We start from the raw sequence: 8,193 nt of genomic DNA, 5'->3' as shown, positions 1-8,193 counted from the left end.
AATAGATAATTGAATTTACATATGTTTTATTTATATCTTTACTATGCCAAAAATAGATAAATATAAAAAAGTAATTAGAGGTATTGTTGTTTAATTTAATATGTAATTTAAAATTCATGGAAAATTAGAAGAAAAAAAGCTAAAATAAAAGGATATTTGTCTTGCTAATCAAATAAAAAAAAAGTAGCATAAAATAAAATATAAACAAACTACCGAAATTCCAAACTAGGATTTCAAAAGTCGAGTGATATTGATCATTCATTAAAATTGAAGACTGAAATATTAAAAGGCGGAAGCCCACAAACCAACCGGCCGTTACAGTGTTATTTGGTCCTTTTCTTTTCCAAATCAGCTTTCATCAACCGCCGCCGTTTTCTTTGACGTGTGGATAAATTAGAACCATCTCAGACCATCCTCACTCAGGACCTCACCGACGAGCTCGTCATCGTCGACAACAAACCCGATAAACTCCGCGGCGAGATGGTCGACCTTCAGCGCGCCGCTGCCTTTCTCCCCCGCGTTAAGATCAACTCATCCATTGAATACTCCGTTCCGGGTCCGATCTTTGTATTGTTACCGCCGGCGCACGACAGATTGCCGGTGAGTCAAGGCTGAACCTCCCTCAGAGGAACCTCGCTCTATTCAAGGAAATCATACCTGCTCTGGCTCGTTACTCGCCGCATACTCATCGTGTCTAACCCTGTCGGTGTTCTCACCTACATCGCATGGAAGCTCTCCGGGTTCCCATCCAATCGGATTATCGGGTCGGGTACTGCTCAGGTCATTCTCATTTTATTTTTATTTTTGTGAAGTGTTTTAATATTTTTTTTTTTTTTGTGACATGAAGTTATAAGGTGACATATAATTGAAGATCTGATATCTTGATATCTGATAGGTGATATCGCCTATTAGCTATTGGGCAATAACAGTTATCATCGCCTGATAGCTGATAGATGATAGCTGATAGCGGTGATAATGGCTATTGTCTGATAGTTGGTAGCGGTGGCAGGGGATATCACTCTGACAGCTGCTATCAGCCTGATAGCTGGTACGGGATATCACTCTGCCTGATAGCTGGTACGGGATATCACCTTGATAAGCTATCAGCCTGATAGCTGGTACCACCCTGATAAGCTATCAGCCTGATAGCTGGTACCACCCTGATAAGCTATCAGCCTAATAGCTGGTACCACCCTGATAAGCTATCAGCCTAATAGCTGGTACCACCCCTATCAGCCCGATAAGCTATCAGCCAGCCCGATAAGCTATCAGCCAGCCCGATAAGCTATCAGCCAACCCGATAAGCTATCAGCCAACCCGATAAGCTATCAGCCAGCCCGATAAGCTATCAGCCAGCCCGATAAGCTATCAGCCAGCCCGATAAGCTATCAGCCAGCCCGATAAGCTATCAGCCAGCCCGATAAGCTATCAGCCAGCCCGATAAGCTATCAGCCAGCCCGATAAGCTATCAGCCAGCCCGATAAGCTATCAGCCAGCCCGATAAGCTATCAGCCAGCCCGATAAGCTATCAGCCAGCCCGATAAGCTATCAGCCAGCCCGATAAGCTATCAGCCAGCCCGATAAGCTATCAGCCAGCCCGATAAGCTATCAGCCAGCCCGATAAGCTATCAGCCAGCCCGATAAGCTATCAGCCAGCCCGATAAGCTATCAGCCAGCCCGATAAGCTATCAGCCAGCCCGATAAGCTATCAGCCAGCCCGATAAGCTATCAGCCAGCCCGATAAGCTATCAGCCAGCCCGATAAGCTATCAGCCAGCCCGATAAGCTATCAGCCAGCCCGATAAGCTATCAGCCAGCCCGATAAGCTATCAGCAGCTATCAGCTATCAGCTATCAGCTATCAGCTATCAGCTATCAGCTATCAGCTATCAGCTATCACTTTTTCCATTTTAATGTTTTCCTATTATCATTTTTTCTATTGAGTATATGATTCATGTTATTGTTAGAATCTAGACAATAGTATATAAATACAAGTTCTAAATCTTAAACTTGAAATATTAATACAAATAACGTGTAGTAGGAGATGTAAACACAAATAACCGAACTTCGTCATATATTTTCTAGTTGTGTTTTTCTTTTTTTTTTCTTTACTCTTTTGAAGTTGTGTTGCTAATCTACGATATTCATATCTTATTACTTTGTTGGTCTTGTTAGAGATGATACTAATGTGGAAAATGGTATTATAATTTGTTTTAGATTCTTGCCAACGTCAAGAGGAAGGTTATGAGCTCTTGCAAATGATACTTGATAGTGGAAAGAATTCAATCTTACAAGACAGGTTCATTATAGATAACTGCAGAACTCTATTCTTTGCTGGACATGAAACTACTGCAAATACAGCGCCGTGGTGCCATTCACCGGCTTATGGTTTGGTTATTGAACCTGATCAGGGAGTTGTTCTTAATATGGCTAGAATTTAAACAATCATGTAACTAAATGAGACATATACTACTTCTGGTTTTTTTTTCTATTAAAAAAATCAATCATATTAATTATGAACAAAGTTAGAGGCTGCCTTATTCCAATATTGTTGTGAGTTGGAGAACAAATTTGGATTTTCATTCTTTATTGCTTTCTCAAATTTAAGATGTTTCCATCATATTGAATTGTGTAGCAGATTCCTTAAAAAAATGTGTAACAGATAAATATGAATTGTGTGATTTTTGAAATGGGTTGCAAGTGCCAAGTGGCGTCATTCTCATAACTAAATCTAATAGGGGTCTCAATATAGTTCTCTAATTCATTAATGAAAAAACATATTATCAGCAAAACAACTTTCTTGTTATTATTAGTTACATGTGTAAATGCATCTTCTTTAAATCTAAAATTGTGTTTGGCCAAAAGTTTAAGTTTGTGACTAAATGATATCTCCTATTTCTGGTCATCTCCATTGTTGTTGTAAAGCTCCCCACAGTGTGAGAGTCACTCCTCTATGAAAACATCCTACTCACCCCTCGCATTCTATGACACCGTTTTTCCCTTCATCTTCTTTCTTTTCAAACCCTCATTCATTCTCCGCTATAACACACCAACCTACACAAAACACCACCTACATTGACCTCATCCATTTCTCGCTAATCTCTTTCTGGTTCCTTCCAATGGTTTCTTTGAATTTAATTTTGGTTCCAATTGGCTTTGATCACGACACGATAATTTGTATTTTACCATCATTCTGTGATGATTTCGTGATTTGGCGATAGAATTGTTTCTCCGCTAATTTAGCGATGCTCATATCTGTTCAAAGAAACAGAACCCCGTTTAATAATCTTGATTCAATTATTGTTATAGTAATCAATTATCATCATTCTTTATTTTGCTTTCAAATTTTAATACATTTAGTCTCTAATTTTAATACATTTAGTCTCAGATTTTAAGTTTGATTATATAGTATTGCAATTCTAAGTAAGTGCCTATTGTTAAATGAGTAAGAAAGGTAGATTTGTAGCATTGCTTGCATTATGATTAATTTATTCTAGCTAGGTGCCGCGTAGACAATCATTGTCTTATAGACGGATTCCTGTTTAAGATAAATTTGTTCATTTTGGCTCTTTGATATTGTCATGAAAGCTTTAAACATAGGTGTCTCTTGCACTATGAATTCACTTTTGGTAGTTTCAATTTGGATATGATGATTTCTTTGGTTTGGTAGTAGAGTTGTTTCTACAGAATTCTTTTTATGCTCATACCCGTCTAATGAAACAAAATCTTTTTTCTAGAAGATGTAAGATAGAATTAACACAGGGTGGTGTCTCAGATTTAAAATTTGAGTAGATAGTATTAGAAATTTGAAGAGTAAAGAGCAATTATTTCATCTTGACTGCATTATTATGAAATATCATTACCTTTTTTTTCCTTGACAGAATGCAAAAATATCCAATCCTCAAGAGGAATCTGCAGTATCTAAGGCGAATAATTTTTTAGGTAAAATTATTTATTGTTTTCATTTTGGTCCTGCAAAGAAGCTTCAAATCACACAATGTTCATCATTTCAAGATGTCGAAGTTGGTTGTAAAGATTCAAATCTAAGCACAACAACCCAGACGAGGATGATGGAAATGAAAATGGCCCAATAAGGACGAGTCCAACCCAAAGAAGGTGCTAGTGCTACTACTGCAGGGGAAGAGAAAGATACTTCCTCAGAAATCAGAACCTCCAAAGTTACATGCATGTAAGAATGAGAAGATATCATGTTACTAATAGCCAAATTCTTGCAAAATGTGCTAGGATTATTGCCTTTGTTTTTTATGAATATTGGCAATGGCAAAAAAATATGTACTTGACATTGTATAAACTTGCCTTAATATGGGTACAGGAGGAGAAAATCAGTGAGAGGATGAAGATTCTCCAAGATCTTGTACCAAGTTACAATAAGGGGTGCAGGTAAGTTAAATCAGTATTTATGCTTCAGTGTAGTTTAATTTTTTTAGTATGTTGCATAAAGGTATGTGGCATATAGGAACAGTTTTGATCAAGTTGTTCCTTGTCTTGTAATTACTAAAATAATAATAAAAGTAGGCTATCTATTGTTTATAATAATAATAGTAATAATAAAGTTTGCGTAGGTAGCTCGGTTGGGGAGGACATCAAAAGACGTTATAAGAAGGAGGTCCCGGTTCAAACCCGGGAAGTAAAGAATTATTTGTTTATTTGTCAAAAAAGACAGAAATTTAATTCCTTAGCGCCTCTAATACAAACATGTCTACTTCAACATGATTATATTAGATTAATTAAAGGAAATTATTGATGAATTATGTTAGGTACTGGATTTGAACCTAGAACAATAAATGGGCCAAATAGAGGGGATTATAGGGATCATTCTCTATAATATTTCTTATTTTCAGCAATATTACAATTTCTATTGATCTTGGAGACTGGTCTCTATCAAATTACATATTTTTATTATCCCAAAATAATACAAATTGAGATCAAATAAAAATAAATAATGTGAATCTATAAGAATATGGTCATTTACGAAGAACAAAACAAAAAAAGTTGTCTTCACAATATTGCTAGCTACAAGATATCCTTTGGTACAATGAAAAACTTAAAATCACAAGTCATTTTTTAGAATGACTTGTGCGGCTTTGTTGATTAATTAAAACAAAGTTGAAAGGACGCAAAAGAAAGAGAAAAAAAACCAGTTGATTAAATTTGAAAACACAAACAGAAAATCACTTGGGTAGGTCAATTTTTTCAAGATCAACTATTTATTACACGGTTTTTGAGAGAATGTTGTATTTGAAAACACAAAACACCTAAGTCATGAGCGCTCTATATGGAATTGATTCAATGAAAAAAGTTGACTACAATTAATATACGATACACTTTATATAATAATCATAACCAAACTAATAAATCTTAACCAGCTTGTAGTCAATAGTAATCAACTTATAACTATCTACATCTAACTTCAATTTTATCTAACATAGTGATTGAAACTCCCAACACATCAGTGTTTGTTGGAACCATTCACTACGTTCAATGTTTCTTTTCTTTTCTGTAACTCATCAACTCTGAAACCTAGGCGGAAATATGACATCCTCCTTGTTTTCTTCACCGAAATGAATGAAGGACCAACTTGGTATTATGGTCCTCCTGTCGTTGATATCCAGTACCCTTTCCAAGCCACATGGCATGTGGTATTTCAACTCACATAAAATCTCTGCCTTATACCATTCATGCTCTGAAAATGCCTTTTCCACTTTGCATACTAAATCACAGAAAAGTACTTGCTGCATCATCTTTTTTGCAGAAAATATGTAGTTACATGAAGAAGTGAGTTGCTTAGTGCCATTGATGAGTACGCTGAACTTGAAGCTTAGAAATCACCACTACTTCATTCATGAATTCTTTTAAACCTTCTCCAGATGCTATAGAAAGTCTTTTAACTGCAATTTCCTGACCATTAGGCAGTGCCCCCTAGAAGAGAAATTAAAAAAAATTGTGCATGTACTCTTTTTACAACTTTGAAATATATCAGAATTATTTTCTACAACTTCATTTAATATACCTTGTATACTGGTCGGAAACCACCCTGCCCAAGTTTGTTGGATGAATTGAAGTTGTTGGTCGCAGTTGCAAGCTTTCCAAAATTAAATAGTAATAGCTCTTGGAGTTTAACTTGTGACAGTTCTCCAATTGTGTTGTCAAATTGGTTTCTTCCTGAATTATTTGAAACTCACAAATTAGCAGGAGGAAGAAGCGTCAAACAATAAAAAATGGACAATGATTTGAATTGTTCAGGTAAAGAAAACAGAAACTAGGTAGCAGAAATAATTTAATTTTATAGAAAATTATGATCTTGTATTTGTATGATTTGTATCGACAGTACTAATACGTAGAAAACTCTTCAGAGTATATGATATATTACCGTGGTGGTTAGATATTCTTCTCCACATGATATATGCACAAGCAAGAACTAAGACAGTTCCTGTTATCACTGTTATAATAATGATGACTGTCTTGTTTCCCTCTTTATCTGCACCCAATGAAAGTTGAAAATTTTCAATCTAAAACCCTGAGAAAAGGGTAAACTCAGAGAAGTGTATGTATTCAATTTGTTGCACAAATAATAACTAGCATAAAATGTTTACCAATTTATGTGTAGGCTACACGGACATACAAGTCAAGTCATCCATTTGAGAATTGTTGTATGTCAACTAGATTCCCAGTCCAAGACATACAACCAATGTCAGCATCATATGAATATGCAACACAAGAGCAATTCCCCAAACATTGGCTTCTGCATGTGTCTGGTGAAAGTGAGAGAGAAGACCCATCTGCAAAATCAGGAACTTTGACCATCTATAGTTTCAAAAAATCATCAGCTTTACTCTCAGTACTTTTTTTTTTAATGCTCTCTTTTTCACACTTTTGCAAAGGTGTCCTCCTAATACACCCTCCAATCCAATTTTGCCTATTTCATTCCTCCTTTGTTCCTTGGCTCAAACCCTTTCAAACAGCTACATATTGGTGAGCTTTGTGAATTACAGCTAGCAAAAGTTCCACATACACCATAAACATCACATTCCATTTGATGACTATTCCATGTTACATTCCATTCTTTCTTCTTTTCATCCCACCATTTCTCTTCACAGTTTCCTTCTGAAGTCAGATTATAGATTATGAGACCAATTGTATCCTTTGTTGTTTCAAAGAAGGAACCGTCATCTCCAACATGTATATCATCGAGGTCATGAGTTTTCGTATATGGAAGCCCTGAAAAAATATTACCATCCCATGGAGCGGTGCGCCAATATGCTCGAGTTTTGTTCCAAATGAACACCTCAGTTATACTAAGTCGTTCAACACTTAAAGAGAAGTTTCCAATGGATGGATTAGAAGAGCTTTTTCATGATGTAAGTTTTACTTTCTCACCTGTAATTAGATACAAATCATGACATATTTAAGTTAAGAATGTATAAGAACTTCATACATTTCAATGAGAACCCTCATTGCCATCTTTTCAGTGTTACCGTTAATGACAAGACCCATCATGGTTCATTCATAACTAAATATTAGTGCATAATAATAATTGACTATAATTTATTTTATTAATAATTCCTAATAACTGATTATATCACTCCATAATTTTTTAATTAAATAATTAAGCTACCAACCTGTTCATTTGTTGGTAGTAAGTTTCATGTTTGGTAACTGTGTATTTGAAGGATACTGAAAACTCTCCCATATAGTTCTACCTGTTGTGTCTTCAAGTAGTACAAGGTTCCTTGAATCTAAAAGTTTGGAACTTGACTTGGTTGCATTGGTTTATTTTTAATTTCAAATGATTTTTAAATTCCGACCTATGATGGATCATTTATGAAGTTGGACCACAATAGTCCGCCAGAAAATTATCTTATCATACTTTTATTATTTGTATTATGTTACATTTACAATATACTCTTTTATTACAAGACTCACATTAACTAAAGGATTAAGAAAAGTAGTTTAGTTGTAGCAATAAATTTATAATAAAATATAATTACCCTTACATATGATATTACAAGACAAAAACAAAATTGTTTCTCAATTGTAAATTAAATAGGATTATTTTTATGAAGAAACTATTAATGTATATGAAATTTTGAAAATAATTATATATTAAGGGATAAAAAAGAGTCTAAAAAATGAATCTTATAATAAAGAAGGGAAGGGTATAAACCAATATTATT

General features: G+C 35.0%; 1 long non-coding RNA gene across 2 annotated transcripts; it reads left to right on the top strand.

Annotated features, from left to right (window-relative positions):
* Nucleotides 1-219: 219 nt before the first annotated feature.
* On the top strand, nt 220-7,481 carry LOC140919855 (uncharacterized). 2 transcript variants are annotated; one of them, XR_012162394.1, is made up of 6 exons: nt 221-780; nt 2,216-2,447; nt 3,880-3,940; nt 4,013-4,187; nt 4,332-4,399; nt 6,627-7,481. It is a non-coding gene; the product is annotated as an uncharacterized lncRNA (long non-coding RNA). The 2 variants fall into 2 exon arrangements; XR_012162393.1 differs by having other exon boundaries at nt 220-780; nt 2,216-3,940.
* The last annotated feature ends 712 nt before the right edge of the window (nt 7,482-8,193 follow it).

This window comes from Cicer arietinum, chromosome 3 (assembly GCF_000331145.2).
Source record: "Cicer arietinum cultivar CDC Frontier isolate Library 1 chromosome 3, Cicar.CDCFrontier_v2.0, whole genome shotgun sequence".
Taxonomy (NCBI): Eukaryota; Viridiplantae; Streptophyta; class Magnoliopsida; order Fabales; family Fabaceae; genus Cicer; species Cicer arietinum.
Note: the sequence above shows the minus strand (reverse complement) of the source record. Positions and strands in the feature narration are given on the sequence as shown.